Below are 17,981 nucleotides of genomic sequence, written 5' to 3'. Positions count from 1 at the left end.
CCTTTAAACACCATGCGCTCGTCCTCATTTTCCTTCGTAACACTTAACTCCCTGACATTATGCATTTATTTGTTCATGTGTATATATAGTGTGTGTGTGTGTGTGTGTGTGTGTGTGTGTATTCTGGAATATAATCTCAAGAGGACCAGAATTTATGTTGTTGACTGTTACATTCGCTGCAGCATCTGGAAGAACATTTGACAATTAGTAGCAACTTTTAAATATACGTTGGATACATTTAATACCCCAGCAACCTATGACACAGGTACTATGATCGCCCCTTATCTCAGGGAAGGAAAGTGAGTGCTCAAGTAAGGTGCGTCGTCTACACAGCAGGTAGGTGCAGGAGTCGGTAAAACCGACTGCTCCAAGCCTCTCAGCGCCCTGCCCAGGTGCATTGGAAGGAAAGCCTTCCAGAAAGAAAGGAAGGGAAGGGAAGCAGAGGGGAGGGGAAAAAGAAAGACTAGAAAAGAAAAAGCAAGAGAGGAAGAAAGAAAAAAGAAAAGAAAGAAAGGATTGTTCTTCTTGGAACTATCTATGGTCCCCAGCCCCACAGTTTTTACCCCCTGTTAGAAGGGGACATGGCATTGCAATCACTGTACCCAAAAACATCTGGTCAGAGGCCACGGACAGTCACAGATAAGCAAATCGCCTGTGCAACCCCGGCAGCACCGCGCTGAAGTGACGAAATCCCAGCATCTCAGACAGCGAAGGCGGATGATCCATTACAGGGGTTGCCCAACGCTGCTGTAATCTGAACTATTGCACAAAGAGGGCCTTTCTGACAGCTGGTTTGTGTTTTCCCAAAAGGTGAACCATCCGCTCTTCGTGAACAGTTCGGAAAAATACGTCCCACATTGATGGGTCCTCAGTGAGAAGTGTCAGGGTCACTTCACTCGCAGCCTGTTGGAACTGGCCAGGATTGTCACAGGGGAAAAACCTTCAGCTATGTCTACGGCAACATAAAACCTTCAAAGCATAGAAGTGTCTTGCTGTTCTATGCCATGAAAATGAAATAATAAACTAAAGTAAAAATAAATAAAAAGGAAAAAAAAGAAAAAAAAACCAAAGCATAGAAGTGTCTAAAAGAATGAAGAAAAGAAGAAATTAATATGAAAATAAAATAAAAACAAAAAAAAATTGGTACTCGGAAGAGAAAAAAAGAACGAAAAAAAGAAGAAATTAATATGAAAATAAAAACAAAAAAAGAAAACAAAGCACAGAAGTGGCTGGAGACAAGAGAAGTGTTAAAGTCAGGCAGTAATACTGTTTTGTCACAAGTAAACACATCGAGAAGAATAATGATAGGATTTAAATAGATCAGAATTATGGTATTTGGGCTAAATTTATATGACTGCCTTTTCATAACAATTTATGAAATGCGATTGCTATTTATGGAATGTTGAATGAATGTTGTAGTTTTTGCCTAATAGCTATATGCTGATAAATTTATTTATTCGAAAACATGTATTTGTTTACAGATTAGTACATATCTCATTATCTGAGATTTACTTCAGATTAATCTGGGCCGAGAGTAGGGGAGTGAGTGTGAGCATTGATTAAAGAAGATAGGCCATAAGTTGATAACAAGTGAAGCCAATCAATGGGCGAGGGAACATTCTGCTTTCACCTGTCTTCCAAATTTCCATAATAGCCCTCTTGTTACCACGGGAGCACCCATTTGCCATTCTGCAGAGAATATATCTTGCTCTTGCTCTGTAAACCTAAATTGTCCTTCCTCTGGGTCCAGATTGTAGGCTTGCTACCTAGTATCTGTGCCACCTTTGGCAAGTGACTTAACCTCTCTGAGGTTCAGTTCCCTCATCTACAAAATGGGCTTAATTGTACTATGTCATAGCATTTTTGTGGGATGCAGTGAGTTAGTAAGAAAAGTGCTTGGAACAATACCTGGTGCACAGTACGCCCTTAATTATGCTAACTATTTTTATTTTCTGTGTTTCCTGGAACAGCAAAGCTTTTCAACAACAAAAGAAAATCCTCTTGGCTGGGCGCAGTGGTTCACGCCTGTAATCCTAGCACTCTGGGAGGCCAAGGCGGGAGGATAGCTCAAGGTCAGGAGTTCAAGACCAGCCTGAGCAAGAGCGAGACCCCCGTCTGTACTAAAAAATAGAAAGAAATTAGCCGGACAACTAAGAATATATAGAAAAAATTAGCTGGGCATGGTGGCACATGCCTGTAGTCCCAGCTACTCGGGAGGCTGAGGCAGGAGGATTGCTTGAGCTCAGGAGTTTGAGGTTGCTGTGAGCTAGGCTGACGCCACGGCACTCTAGCCCAGGCAACAGAGTGAGACTCTGTCAAAAAAAAAAAAAAAGAAAAGAAATCCTCTCAAAGAGAAGAATTAGGTTTGAAAAGGGTTAAAAATTCTAGAGAGTGCCGAACTAAGGCTAGTGAACCAACACTGTTCTCTTCCTTTGAAAACACTCAGAGGAAGAGGTTTAGAATGAATTTGAATGACAAAGAAAACAACCAATCTTCTTGAGGCAATTTCCTTACTAAAGTGTCACTTGAGTAATGGCCAGCTAATGTGACATTTTCACGGAGAGGGTGGGTAGAGAAAGAAAAAGCAGAGCTTGCCCGCACGTGTGGACACAAAAGACCCTGAGACACAGCGGGTATAAAGCCTGTCCCCGTACATCTGCCTGTTCTCAGAATGGTGACCAGGCGCGTGGCACAGGGACAGTGGACATAAAACTGTGAGGTCCACACTGTGTGATGAGCACGTCAACCTCTGGATGCCTCAGTAAAGAGGCATTTACACCAAGGGGGAGCATGACTTTTCCAAAGGGACACGTGTCCATGTTTAGTAAGTAGAGCTAGGAGTTTGTCCCAGCCCACCTCTGAGATATTATTTAAATGTTTGACAAATCGATTGGATGGTTGAAGCAGTTGTAAGTGCCATTGCCCGCTTAACTGCAACTCCTATCTCGCCATATCTATTACTTAGAAATGGGAAAATACAAGGTACCTACCTCCCTATATAATTGAATGTGGCTGTTTATAAAATAATAATTGATAACGGAAAACGCTAAGAGACCTTTGAGAGAGGCAAAGAGAAAACAAAGTTTGATAAATATCTGGATTTTTCTACTCCCTGTGTTGAAGTATTTGATTGATACCTAGAAAAAAAAAGATGGTATTAGCATCCACTTATAGATAAAAGATATTATTATAATAATCTAGAATTTATGTGCAATTTTAGAATGTTACTCCACTTTCCATGGCTGCTATATCCTCTTTATGATCATGAACACCTTAAAAAGATACATTTTCTAGCCAGTGAGTTGCTGGGAGGTATTTGGCGGCGGCAGAAGATCAGACGTATCAGCTCCTTCGCAAAGGAGTTCTAGACGGCTGACGTCACCTCAGCCCAGGCCTCAAATCGTGATGATCAGCGTTGGAAAACATCTCATCTCAGTAATCGTCTAACCCAGTTTTCCAAAGGGAGAGATTTCTTCTTGGTGAAATGGTAAGTGTCCACTTGACACCTTTACTGCATGTAAACCTCAGTTGCGATGGGCCTAAGACCGTGATCGTGCAAATCTGAAGCGGCAGCAGGATTGGGCAGGTGTTCAGTAAACGCTGCTTCTGACTAATAGGTGACTGATGAGCAATCCAGGAGTGAACGTCTTAACGCAAGCACCATTCAAGTGTCAAGAGCCCCATCTGCTGGTCAAATGGGATTCGTCTGTAGCTCCGCAGATAGAGGTTAAGAAAACCCACGTGTCAAAAAGCAATGGTGGGCTGGCTGCGGTGGTTCACGCCTGTAATCCCAGCACTCTGGGAGACCGAGGCGGGAGGATCGCTCCAGGTCAGGAGTTTGAGACCAGCCTGAGCAAGAGCGAGACCCGGTCTCTACTAAAAATACAAAGAAATTAGCTGGACAGCTAAAAATATATAGAAAAAATTAGCCGGGCATGGTGGCGCATGCCTGTAGTCCCAGCTACTTGGGAGGCTGAGGCAGGAGGATCGCTTGAGCCCAGGAGTTTGAGGTTGCTGTGAGCTGGGCTGACGCCACGGCACTCACTCTAGCCTGGGCAACAGAGGGAGACTCTGTCTCAAAAAAAAAAAAAAAAAAAAAGGATGGTGATCTAGCACCTCTTGTATTACCCTGGATGGAGCTGGAGCCCATTCTACTAAGTGGAGTATCCCAAGAATGGAGAAACAAGCACCGCATGTACTCACCATCAAATTGGCATTAACTGATCAACACTTATGTGCACATACAGTAGTAACATTCATCGGGTGTCAGGCAGGTGGGAGGGGGAGGAGGGAACGGGTATACTCACACCTAATGGGCACGGTGCGCACCCTCTGGGGGATGGACATGCCTGAAGCTCTGACTCGGGTGGGGCAAAGGCAATGTATGTTATCTAAACATTTATACCCCCGTAATATGCTGAAATAAAAAAAGAAGAAAGAAAGAAAAAGAAAGAGAGAGAGAGAGAGAGGAAGGAAGGAGGGAGGGAGGAATTCCACAATCCTTCAAAGAAATTTATTTTCCCTCTAGAATCAGACTTGCTGGAAATATTCAGGCCTTAGAATGGTGCAAGGTGGGAGGGGTCAAAATGGAGCCCTTTGCAAAGGTTAAAAAAAGAACAGAGTCACTTCCATAGAGTCCAGTGATATAATCACTTGTTTAATTAATGAGACGTTTCTCAGTTAACTGCTGGTGATCACCAAGTTAACCAACACAGAGGGGGTGGCGCTGGTGACTCAGACGTTTGGGACAGTAGGCCCTTGTTCTGCAAACGTTTGAGTGCTGTGAAGTCTGGCCCGGCCTGCAGGAGAAGGAAGAGGCGGCCCTCCAAGGTGATGCCAAGCTGGACAGCCACAGGCTGCTAACCACGAATGTGTCCTGGATTGGCAGATGTTACAAGACAAAGGTACTCACAAACCGAAGTGTGTGCGTGCTGCAAGGATGACAAGAAGTCAAAGTGTTTAAAAATAATCAAGATTAATCAGGTATATTCTCCTAGGGGTGGGTTTTGACTGGGATTTCAAAGCTCACATTGCAGGCTCTCTTTGCCATGGCCGACTCGTCTGGTCCGATTTCAGCAACAGGCTACGGGCTCCTTTCTGCCCCGACGTGCCTTCGAAGCCCAAGTCCCGCTGCCCTCCGTGCATGAGTCATCGCTGAGCCCACGAGGAAGGCTTCCAGCAAAGCAAGCAAGCAGGGTTGCTTTCTGGACGCTGCTTATTGCCTGTATGGATTTACAACGCAGCCGCTGTGTCTCAGTTTCTCCTGTATGGCTGGCTGCAGAGAAAGATCATCAATTAAAACAGACAAAGAGAGACCACAAACGACTTTACCAGTTACCCCCAAGTTGACAGTCTATAGATTACAACCCAACCCTAAAGTGTTCTGCTGGTCAGTTGTATCATTCCGCAGTTCTTAAGTGTCTATTTGAAGACCTAAAGCAGGTGAGGTTTTCGGCCCAGATCCAGAGTTTAAAACGTGTGTACTATAATGTAAGCCTAGCTATCGTTTTATGAGACTTTCTGGTGAGCTTTTGGGGGTCTGGTCTGTATGCTCTCATCCTTCATTTTCAAAGAGTACATCTTTTTAACGATGGTGTTTCCCATGTATACTTCCCATTGTCGGCAAGATCCTCCCCGAGTTATTTATAAACTGTTGTCAAACTTGCAAAATTTTTCTGCCTCGCGTGTACGTTCCAGCGTGCTGAACTTGAGTCTTTGCTTTCCCTCTCTCCCTGTCTCTCCCTCTCTCTCTCTTGCTATGGATGGAGAAAGTTTTAAGAGGCCCTTGGTGGGTTTGTGTGGTTGGAGAGAGCTCGGGGGGGAGAAAGGAGGGATTGGAGGGTGGTGTTGTGGAAACAGTTCCTGGCACGGTGACTTTGCATGGAGTCATTCCATCTGCACGATGTCACCAGTGCACGCCTGCAGGAAGAGAGGGCTAACCGTGCCAGCTGCTCCCTGGGAAAGAGTGGTGGGTGACTCCTTAGACTGGCAGCGGGAGTTTGTCCTGCGTCTTTTCTTGCCAATGAATGAATCTTTAGGTTGCTGAAGGGGGCATGTTGATTCACATGTTCTCTTCCAGGTGAGGAGCGTGGAAAAAAGGTTTCCTCTCCCTTATACCTAGGAGACTTGGTCCTCATTCTGATCTTACTAATAGCTAGCTGTGTGGCCCGGGGTAAAATTACTTAGCATCTATGAGCTCCAGTCATTCTGTTGTGAATAAGTAGGGGATTTGAGTAAAGAATGTCCCCGTCTCTGACATGCCCCGGGCCTGTAATCCATCAGTGTTTCTGGAAGCCTCTGTGAAAGTGAAAGTCTGGTGCAACGGCTCTTCCAAAGCTGCTTCTGTCTAGTCATGTCTATTATCCGGCCAAGTACCATAGTTTGTGGGTTTAACACAAGATACAAAATAACTGCATGTCATCAGACACAAAAAGTTTGGAAAAGACATTTCCCCAAACTAAATTAAATATCACTGCTCAAAAAGAATAAAATGCTATAGAAAGAAAATATCAACGCCACTACAAATCAACAGCGGGGGAACAGCCCTAGAAAACATCTGGAAAATAGCATGAAGTTAACAAACCGCGAGATAAAATGTTTGATTTCCCAGGCACCGGTGTTACTAACTGCAAAAGCAGTTAAAAAGTCTTACGAGGAATAATATCTTGGCACTGAGTGAACGGCAAGAAACCCAGCTGTTTGCACTTGCTATGTAACAAGTGCCAACGCACAGAGCGCAACGCACACAGTCTGCTGAGCGCTGGAACAGCAAACCACACAACGCGATGGAAAACTCCAGACTGGGCAGGAATGATCAGGCTACGGGGACTACGTAACAGGCAGATGCCTCCTTTTTACTACAACAGCCCACTTCCGGGGCAACTTCCTTGTGAAAGGGTGTTTCTTGCTATATACTCATTCATTTGCTTTTACTAGGAATTTATATCATGGTCTGGAAAGAACTTCTATTTCCAGGCAGGAGTTCCTCTAAACCGTCCCGGATGTTGCAAACATTAAGAGACTGGCCCCGAAAGGAAAAGGAGGAGGGGATTTCAGCAAAGGGCGCTGTCAGTGGCAGCCAGAAAAGGAAGGGGCCCACGGGGGAGTGGGAGTGGAGAGAGACAAGCTAAAGCGAGGTCATGTGAAGCCTCAACCTCCCCACCTCAAAGGGGCAGAGGATTTTACCCATCCTGCAAGAAAATTTGAAAGAGACTGAAGACAAAAGAGAAAAGGACGGCGTGTTCAGACATCGTGAGGATATGTCATTTGCAATGCTACTTGGGCAGTCACCGAAAACAGCAATTCTTTAGAATTAAGAAGGAAAAGTCTGGCCGGGCGCGGTGGCTCACGCCTGTCATCCTAGCACTCTGGGAGGCCGAGGCGGGTGGATCGCTCGAGGTCAGGAGTTCGAGACCAGCCTGAGCAAGAGCGAGACCCCGTCTCTATCAAAAATAGAAAGAAACTATATGGACAACTAAAATGTATATAGAAAAAATTAGCCGGGCATGGTGGCACATGCCTGTAGTCCCAGCTACTCGGGAGGCTGAGGCAGGAGGATCGCTTAAGCCCAGGAGTTTGAGGTTGCTGTGAGCTAGGCTGACGCCACGGCACTCACTCTAGCCAGGGCAACAGAGTGAGACTCTGTCTCAAAAAAAAAAAAAAAAAAAAAAAGAGAAGGAAAAGTCTGATCAATTTGGCTATCATTTCAAAGATTAATTGTTGAGCTCCGACTATGTATCAGGAAAGGTTCCAGGTATGGAGGGAGGGGCAGAAACAACAACAAAAAAGACCTGGTCTGTTCTGGAAGACACATTAGTCAAGTAATCTGCATAAATGATTAATCACCGTCTCTCATAAGTGTTAAGAAAACAAAAAAATTATGCAGGGAAGAGGCTTCTTCTCTTTCCTTTATTTATACGCTGGAAATGGTAGCTAATAATCAAGTAGCTACAAAAACAAATATAAAATCCTAAGCTTGGTAAGTGCTACGAAGACAGGTGGGTGGTTCTATGAGAAAGAATAATTAACGTATTTGAACTTGTCAGAGAGGTAAGGGAGAGCTTCCCCGAGGAAGGGATATTTGAACTTGAATCTGAAGGATGAGTGGAATTTAAGTAATGGAAGAAAGGGCCGGACGGAGGCGGGAAAGAGTTCTCTAGGAAAGGGTCAAAAGAAATGGGGTCATAAGCAAAGAGCTGCAAGGGCTGGTTAGTGTTCAGGAATGAATAGTGCTCAGACGAAGCGTGCTGCAAACTGAAACCAGGGGGGAAATGTAAACTCAAAACGAGCAGGGTCTATAGGCCATATTAAGGAGTGTTATCCCTATGATCAAAGCTTTAAAGGGTTTTTTATTGAGGCTAACAGGATTAGATTTGGTATTGAGACGATCCCTCTGGCTGCAGTGGGTGGAGTGGATTACAGGGGGGGAAATGGAGGCAGACAGACTAGTCGCTAGGCGGTAGATTATGTCTGTGGTCCAAATGGCAGAGGATGGTGGCCTGCACGAGGATGGTGGTGACGGTAGAGGAGATAGAGCTTCAGAGAGACTCCAAGTGAGCAAAAGGTAAGCATGCAGGTCTATGACGGAAGGGAGGGGCGAACAGCCCGCAAAGCCACAGTTTCATTCAAAGAAGAGTTTGCTTTGAATGCAAAAAAAGAATGGCCTTCTAAGAAATCCCAGCAGCCAAGGAACCTTATCACATCCTTTCTTATTCATGCTACGTCCCAGTATCGGCCAACCACTTATGCTGAAAATGACATAGAAGGAGAAGGAAATATAGGAGAATTCATAGTTCCTTTTTCTTTCATCTCTCCTTATTTGTTAGTAAGCTGAAAGTAGAGTGTCGGTAGAATGGGCACCTATCAAGAAATGAAAAAAAGAGTTGAGTGAATTTTGTGCAGAGTTTGCATTCTCCTACTGGGAACAAAATGCGTAGGCACGTACGAGCTAAGAAGTGTGAATTGTGTAATTTTGCTAATTCCACATGAGTTAAGTGCTCTGATATTTGCATTTAAATCGACATTGTACTATATAATATAAAGAGAAATGGTAAAATTCATGCTAATAATTAAAAAGTTTAATTTGTCTTTACTTATAATGACAGCAAATAAAAAGTAAAAGACACCATGATAGGCTGGGCGTGGTGGCTCACACCTGTAATCCTAGCACTCTGGGAGGCCGAGGTGGGAGGATCGCTCGAGGTCAGGAGTTCGAAACCAGCATGAGCAAGAGCGAGACCTTGTCTCTACTAAAAATAGAAAGAAATTATATGGACAACTAAAAATATATATAGGAAAAATTAGCCGGGCATGGTGGCACATGCCTGTAGTCCCAGCTACTCGGGAGGCTGAGGCAGGAGGATCGCTTGAGCCCAGGAGTTTGAGGTTGCTGTGAGCTAGGCTGATGCCACGGCACTCACTCTAGCCCGGGCAACAGAGCGAGACTCTGTCTCAAAAAAAAAAAAAAGACACCATGATAAGTTGAGAGAGACTATGGAAGAAAAAGGAAAACATATTCTTGCACCTTTAGTGGCACTTCTGAAGACACCCAGCATTTTCATCTTTTTACTTTCATTATGCAAGTCCCGGAAATTATATAACAGATTCTGCATAATACATACCTTACCAGGTTGTAGTGGGCTATCTACTGGCTTAATTCCTATTAGATCGCCCCACTGCTGAAAACAAGGTGAGCTGGAAGGAAATGGCAAATAAAAACAAATCTGGATTTGGGCAAGATGAGACTTTATGCAAAAGGATTATCCAACAGGGGGACACCCCTACCGTACAATCTACAAGTGTCTCGTTGGTCTTTACAAGAAGAGGAGATGAGGACACAGACATGCACACACAGAAGAAAGACCATGTGAAGACACAGCCAGACAATGGCCATCTGCAAGCCAAGGAGAGAGGCCTCAGAAGAAACCAAACATGCCAACACCTTGATCTTGGACTTCCAGCCTCCAGAACTGTAAGAAAACAAATTTGGATTGTATAGGGCGCCCCCCTGTGGTATTTTGTTATGGCAGCCCTAGCAAATGAATACAGTCTTCTTATTTTCTGAGCTTCTTTGTATGTTGTGTACACAAGTCTTTGTCAGATCTATGTATTGCAAATATTTTTTACTGGACTGACATGCTTTTTCCATTTTCTTAAAAGTGTCATGCAAAAAACAGAAGTCTTTAATTTTCACGAAGTCAAATTATTTAGTTCTTTTATAGCATGGCTTTGGCGTCTCGTGGAGTCATTCCCAACTCCTCCCTGTGCCTCACTACGTCAGCCAGGATGCAATGAGGAGACAAAAACCATCCCAGCTATTTATACAGAACAGTTTAATATAAATAATTGTTAAGTGGTAAAATGTGGTCAACGACTAAAAGAGATCAAAGAGGACTCTAAGTAGTATAGAAATAGCAACTGCAGGGTCATGTAGCGAAAGCCCGGCTGGCAGTAACCCTGTAACTGAGAATCAGGGAGTAGAGCAGGGTAGGAGGAAAGGACACGGTGGAACGAGACAGAAGTGGCCTCGTAAGTTGTCCACTGCACCAAGCCACCCAGGTCAGAGGTTAAAAGGAAGAAACCGAGTCTTCCAGGAAACCTACAACAGTAGGGCTGGCCCTCATCTGAGTAGTACGCAGTCTAGTATAGGTAGGGCAGGGTCAGGTTTGATGTGACTCGGTGGACTGCGAACGCCTCCCTACTTACATCAGGTGCTACCCCTTAGGGGACTGAGTGTCCTTTATAGCTGGCTTAGGAGCAGCTTAGCAATTGGTGGAGGGCAGCCAACAGGCGAAGGCATCGGGGCTGGGGAGAAGCTTATGATTTCTAGTGTATATTGCGTACTAGATCCCGGATGAAATAAGCATATTACCCAAGCTGACAGCTTTGAAAGGCAGCGTTTATTTTTATTTTTATTTTTATTTTCACATCGGCAGCATTTATTTATGTGGCTCTGTTCTGGTAAGTATGAAAAAAATAATTTCATTACATGTTATCGCATCTCATACCACTTTCATTGTAGGAGAGCATGACATTGAGCATGCTGTATACTCGATGTCTCATTTGTTTTACTAATGGAAAAATGACGGAGGAAATTAACCCAGAAGATTACTGAATGTTATGAAATCTGCTCTGCTGCCTTATTGTCAAATGGTAACTACTTGCCTAGAATCGGATGGATTTTTAAAAATCCTTTTTTGTTTGTTTGTTTTTGTTTTTGTTTTTGTTTTTGTTTTTGTTTTGAGATGGGATCTCAATCTTTCACCCAGGCTGGAGGACAGTGGTGTCATCAGAGCTCACAGCAACCTCAAACTCCTGGGCTCAAGCCATCCTCCTGCCTTAGCTTCCGGAGTGCCTGGGGCTACAGGTACGTGCTACCACACCTGGCTGATTTTTCTTTCTTTTCTTTTGTAGAGACGGAGTCTCGCTCTTGCTCAGGCTGATCTCAAACCCCTGACCTCAAGCGATCCTCCCGCCTCAGCCTCCCAAAGTGCTGGGATTACAGGCGTGAGCCACCGCTGTGCCCGGCCTTAAAAATCTTAACTCATAACTCACCGACCAGAACTTGTTCCACGGCCCAGCCGAGCGCGATCCCGCCACGTGCTGGGCCCATGTGGTGACCGGCACTGCCAACTGCTTTCCCTCTGCCACGCACTGTCTCCCACCACGTCCCTGCCCTGACACTTTCAGGTTAAAATGAAGATGAAGCTTTATATAAATTTTAAAATAGGCCGTGCACGGTGGCTCACGCCTATAATCCTAGCACTCTGGGAGGCCGAGGCGGGAGGATCGCTCGAGGTCAGGAGTTCGAGACCAGCCTGAGCAAGAGCGAGACCCCGTCTCTACTAAAATTAGAAAGAAATTATATGGACAGCTAAAAATATATATATAGAAAAATTAGCCGGGCATGGTGGCGCATGCCTGTAGTCCCAGCTACTCGGGAGGCTGAGGCAGGAGGATCGCTTGAGCCCAGGAGTTTGAGGTTGCTGTGAGCTAGGCTGACGCCACGACACTCTAGCCCCGGCAACAGAGCAAGACTCTGTCTCAAAAAAAAAAAAAAAAAAAAAAGGAAAAAAAATTTTTTTAAATAAAAAGAAACAGGACAATCCTATCAGAAAAAAAGTAGATTCCTAATGTTGAAATTTTAGGTGTAGGACAAGCGGGATTATAGATAGCAATGGATGCAGGTAGAGAACTTCCTGTCCTCTCTAGTGAGACCACTGCACACACAGCGTCACTTACGTTGGTCCACGGTGCTGGGATTGCTCATAAAGTGTCACATGCCATGGGGTGTGGAGTTGAAGGATGCTACCAGAATTAAAGAAGATTTTAATTTCTTTGGTTGTGTAATTGTCCTAGTCGGTAATCCAACACATAAAAATTGTGACCCTTTTTAATTGCCTAGAAATAAACTATTTTTTATCCATTTGGTTTTTATATTCCCATGCATTCCTTTCAGATCAATTGCACGAATGGAAAACTTTTCATTAATCACACTCTTCCACGGCAGGATCGGCTCAAGTCAGAGCACTTCTACACGTGGTCCACCAGATGGCGACAGAAGCCCACTGACGTCGCAGACCACCAAGGAAGAGAAAATGAGCCAAGATCCAAGGGGAGCCCTGAGGCTTCCTCACCTGTTTCTATGTCAGTGAAAGCGTGAAAATTTTCAAGGTGGTCGTAAGAAGAGTAATTTGAAGAAAGACAATAAAAGCAGAGATTTAAAAATGGAAATTCATAGTAATAAAGATTGTCATAATACAATACAATAAACAAATACAACAATAATAACATACAGTTCTGAAGAGCACAGAGTGAATCATGCCATCTGAAAACGCCACCTGCTATGGACTGAATGTGTGCCACCAAAATTCCTATGTCGAAGCCCTAACCCCTGGCATGTGATTACATTGGAGAGAAGGCTTTAAGAAGGCAATTGAGGTTAAATGAAGTCTTAAGGGTGGAGCCCTGATCCAATAGAACTGATGCCTGTACAAGAAGAGACCCTGGGGAGCTTGCTGGTTCTCACTCTCCCCACAGTGAGAAGGCGACTGGGCCAGGAAGAGAACTCTCGCCGGAACCCGACCCTGTCGGCACTCTGATTTCAGACTTCCAGCCTCCAGAATTGTGAGAAAATACATTTCTGTTGTTTAAGCCACCCAGTTCGTGGTAGTTTGTTTTGGCAGCCCAAGCAGACTAATTCACCCTTTTTCTACAACAAAAAAATAATCAAAGAAAAGTAATTGACAAACGGGTGCACTGTTGAATATGTGACAAGGGGCTCAGTGTCAACATCAGGCAGCCATTAACCCATTAGGAGGTGGTTCCAGCATTTAACTAAGGTGGTACTCTTGCTGGAGGAAGGTAGGAAATGCCAGGCACATTTTAATCTGCACATCATGAACACAAGTGGTAGCAGGTGTGAATATACTGCAGCTGCTGAGAAGTGCCTTGAGATCATCAAGGAGGGGCATTTCTTTCCTTAATGGACTTTCAAATGTAAACGGAAAGATGCCCTTTGGAACCAGAACCTGTAAGCTTGTTAAAATGCAGATTCTCAGGCCATCTCAACCCTACCCAATCCGAATCGGCATTTTACCGAGAGCCTCAAGAGATTCATATGCACATTGAAGTCTGAGAGGTGCCACTGTACAATTTGGCAAAAAGGAGAAGAGTAAGCATGGTTCTGAAACTTCAAAGGACTGTCTCAGCTTTCTGTTTGTTGGAAATGCATGCCTTACTCTGGACTTGTGAATACCGAGGCTGAACGATGGAGCTTTTGGAACCAGTTCATACGTAAAAGAATTTCTAAGGTTTTGGCTGGGTCCGGTGGCTCACGCCTGTAATCCTAGCACTCTGGGAGGCCGAGGTGGGAGGATTGTTTGAGCTCAGAAGTTCAAGACCAGCCTGAGCAAGAGCGAGATCCCATCTCTACTAAAAATAGAAAGAAATTAGCCAGACAACTAAAAATATATAGAAAAAATTAGCCGGGCATAGTGGCATGTGCCTATAGTCCCAGCTACTCGGGAGGCTGAGGCAGGAGGATCGCTTGAACCCAGGAGTTTGAGGTTGCTGTGAGCTAGGCTGATGTCACGGCACTCTAGCCCAGGCAACAGAGTGAGACTCTGTCTCAACAAAAAAAAAAAAAAAAAAAAAAGAATTTCTAAGGTTCTAAAAATGGGTTTTATATCCCACTTGACTTCTGAAACATGTTCACAGCATCATTTAATTTTTCTTTGTGATTGAGGGACAAAGCTGTGGATATCTGTTTTGGCCCTAATATTTAGTGATGTTCTAGGAAGCTATCAAGTTATATAGCAGGTGTTCAGTAAGTGATAGTTCCCTTCATTCTATTCCCTTTAGAATACCAGGGTATAAATTCTCAGATGTCAGAGACTTGTTGGCTATGTTTATCATAGTCCCAGTGGAATACATAAAGTTGTTCAATTTAACTAATTGTCTTGGACTACTGTGCATTTCTAATTCTTCCATTTTCCAATTTTCTTGTCTTTCCTATACTTATTCTGCCAACTAATAGTGATTGCTGCTCTCAACCTACCTATCTTAACAGCATTTCTTTCCCCTGCTTTGTGATACATGGTTTCTAAACTGCTGTAGGCTGCATAAGTGGATAACTACAAAAATCACAGCATGTCTAAAATCATAGCCAAATAGTCCGTGTGAGAACTTGAGAGAATTTCCTGTAAGTGTATGCACTTTTGTGCGTAAGTTGACTATGTGGTAATTATTTGCCTAATAATTCCATCCTTTTTTTTTTTTTTTGAGAATCTTAAATTTGTATCTTAGTTGAGATTTACATGATAGTTAAATGACATCAATATAAATAATCAATGTAAAGGTCAGTGAAATTAATTCTTCTCATGATAATGAGTGGTGAAACTCAAAAGGGAATGCCATAATGGAAAAAAGAAGCAAAGATTCACAAGGAGCACAGAGGGAAAAAAATAATAAACAGCAAGGTTGTTTAAATCAAGAAATCCAGGCCGGGCGCGGTGGCTCACGCCTGTAATCCTAGCACTCTGGGAGGCCGAGGCAGGTGGATTGCTTGAGCTCAGGAGTTCGAGACCAGCCTGAGCAAGAGCGAGACCCCTGTCTCTACTAAAAATAGAAAGAAATTATCTGGACAGCTAAAAATATATATATAGAAAAAATTAGCCGGGCATGGTGGCGCATGCCTGTAGTCCCACCTACTCGGGAGGCTGAGGCAGGAGGATCACTTGAGCCCGGGAGTTTGAGGTTGCTCTGAGCGAGGCTGACGCCACGGCACTCACTCTAGCCCGGGCAACAGAGTGAGACTCTGTCTCAAAAAAAAAAAACAAATATAAATCTGTAGGAAAATATGTAAAAGATCCTGCGTACCTTTGAGGACAGACTGTATCTTATTCATCTTTGTATCCCCAATACCTATCCTGCTAAAAATGTAACAAATTTGTAAACAGATCTGATAAAGGAGGAGAAAGAAGAAAAGTGTTTCTTTGTACAGGGAGGCGGACACCTAACAGAGAATGCCACTAACAGAGAAAGGGTAATCTACAAAGGTCAAACGTGGTTTAAAACTAGAGAATAAAAAACTTGGCGGAGGAATAGCGGAAGTCAGGCTACAATAGAGAAAGAACCAGCATTTCTTGAGACAGAGATAGCTGTTCAGTTGCCCAAGGTTTCCACAACTTCTGTTATAGAGAACACGAGTTCTAAGTTGGGGATGACAACTCATGGCACGTGCGTCACAATTTGACACTCATCAAAAACCTCTCTTCTGCATGCATGGCAGGGATTAATTTCAATTATGGCCCTTTCCCACTGGACACAGACTAGGCCTCGGCTTCTGTCCCAACACTGCATGTCAAAGAATCTGAGTTGACATGGGAACTATAATATTTGGCATTCATGATACTATGATCACAAATTTACAAAAGATCACTTTTATGGGTTTGCAAAAGATTAGAGAGATGTCCTGAACAGAAAGCACCATCATCTCCCTAAGTAAGAAAGAATGAACCAATTCAGCTTAACTTTGCAATTCAAAAGCAGTGGATCTCAAACTTTCCGGTACATCAGAGTCTCCTGGAGAGCTTGTTGCTGGGACCCCATCTCCGGAGTTTCTGATTCAGTAAGTCTGGGGTTGGGCCTAAGAATTTGCATTTCAAAATCTTTGAGATCCACCAGTCTAACCAATACTGGAACAAATTCTAAATATGTAAAACTGGAAATACTTTGACAAGCAAAACAATTATCATAGTCAGTATAGCTTTCTGAAGAAAAATGTAAATTAACCCAGTAGATTGGGCTATAGGGAATAGAGCAAAGTTTGTGGAATTTAACAGACCTTTGTTTGATCTTTGGTTTTGCTAATGACTAATACAAGTGCATGATTTTTACTAAGATTGCTTGAACTTTATAAGCCTTAGTTTCCTCACCAGTAAAATGGAGACACGAAAAATATTCAACAGAATTATTGAGGACTTGATAAAAAATATATATATATCTAAAATTACAAGCACAATGCCTAGTACATGGTAAGTGTTCATTTAATCCTTAATCCTTTTCTTCACTGACAGCCGTAATGGAAATTAAAGCAACAGAGTGAAATAACATATTTTTATAAAAGTTGTAGGATTTGTCATGTAAAAGAATGTAGAGGAGGAAAAATATCTTTTCCTTCTATCCTTCTAGGTTCTCAGCTGGGGTCCCCATAACAAAAGACAGATTGACAAAAGAAAAGCATATAAATTTATTTAATATAAGTTCTGTACGACACTGGAGCCTTTGTAAGGAAATGAAGACCTGAAGAAACCTGAGTTAATCCTCAATGTTTTATTCTAAGTGTGATGAAGAGCAGAGCGTCATGGAAAAACGTGATAGGACAAAAAGAGGTGTGAGCTAACAGTGGTAAAGTAAGAGAAATCTAGCAAGGCCTGTTCATTTAGGCCTTCAGAGATAAGAATGCTTCTTTCCTCCAGCCACAGAGAGGACACCTCCCATATGAAGCTCGTAACGACCTGCCTTAGGGGGAGGTCAGAATCCTTCCTGCACCTGCCATTTCTCAAATTCCTTCAGCATAGAAGATTTAATATGCTAGGGTGTCATATTTGGGGGTAGTGTGTCCTGAATACCATCACAAACATGCTAGAAAAAATTCTATGGCAAATTAGTGAACAAGGGGAAGCAGCTTAGGTGCTAAAGATCGTGGGGAAGATCTATGAAAACATAGGGCCCCAATGTATCCCCTTAAGAGACAGGGTTCCCCTTAATTCCATATACTTCTGATTAAAATTGGCTTCTTGTACTCACGAGAATACATTCCAGGGGCAGAAAGCCAATTGCCTAGCTATTCCCTTACCCACAAAATTGTAGCCCTTAATCCAAATTCAAAGGACTCCTGGGAAACGCTGGAACCCGTAATTGTGTAATCTCCTCGATGAAGCAGAGTGTGATCTTTTGCTCATCTGGGGCTTAGTTTTCTGTAGAGAAGCTGGAAACGCCGTGAAAAGGGCTTGCCCCTTTTGTGTATATCGTAGTCGTGCATAACGTAGTTGAAATTCCTAGCATTCAAAAATATAAATCCAACTGCTAACATCCTATTTGTAGTTCATTTAGTGCACTAAATACCAAGTATCATTAATTTTTGGCCACAATGAATGAGAAGTTTTGGATTATACCAGGACGACAATGCACTTTATGCTTTGCATAATCTTTCAGTCAATATCGTCTTGCTCGATCCCATTCTGCATTCAGCGTTTCTGAGCAATTTCATTTGCAATACAGAATGACGGCACGCTCATCATCGGACGGTTCCAAGATGGCAAAACGACTCGGGAAATGTAGCCCAGGGCTTGGCAGTCGGCGCGCTGGGGCAGACCAGGCAGAGGTAAAGATGTCACTAACGTAGACTGAACAATCTGAGTTCTTCCGGATGCCACAACTTCTCCGAACACCAACAGGACAAGCCAAGCCTTAGCAAA

Source organism: Eulemur rufifrons, chromosome 26, assembly GCF_041146395.1.
Source record: "Eulemur rufifrons isolate Redbay chromosome 26, OSU_ERuf_1, whole genome shotgun sequence".
NCBI classification, from domain to species: domain Eukaryota; kingdom Metazoa; phylum Chordata; class Mammalia; order Primates; family Lemuridae; genus Eulemur; species Eulemur rufifrons.
The sequence above is the reverse complement of the archived record's forward strand: the minus strand, read 5'-3'. Positions refer to the sequence as shown.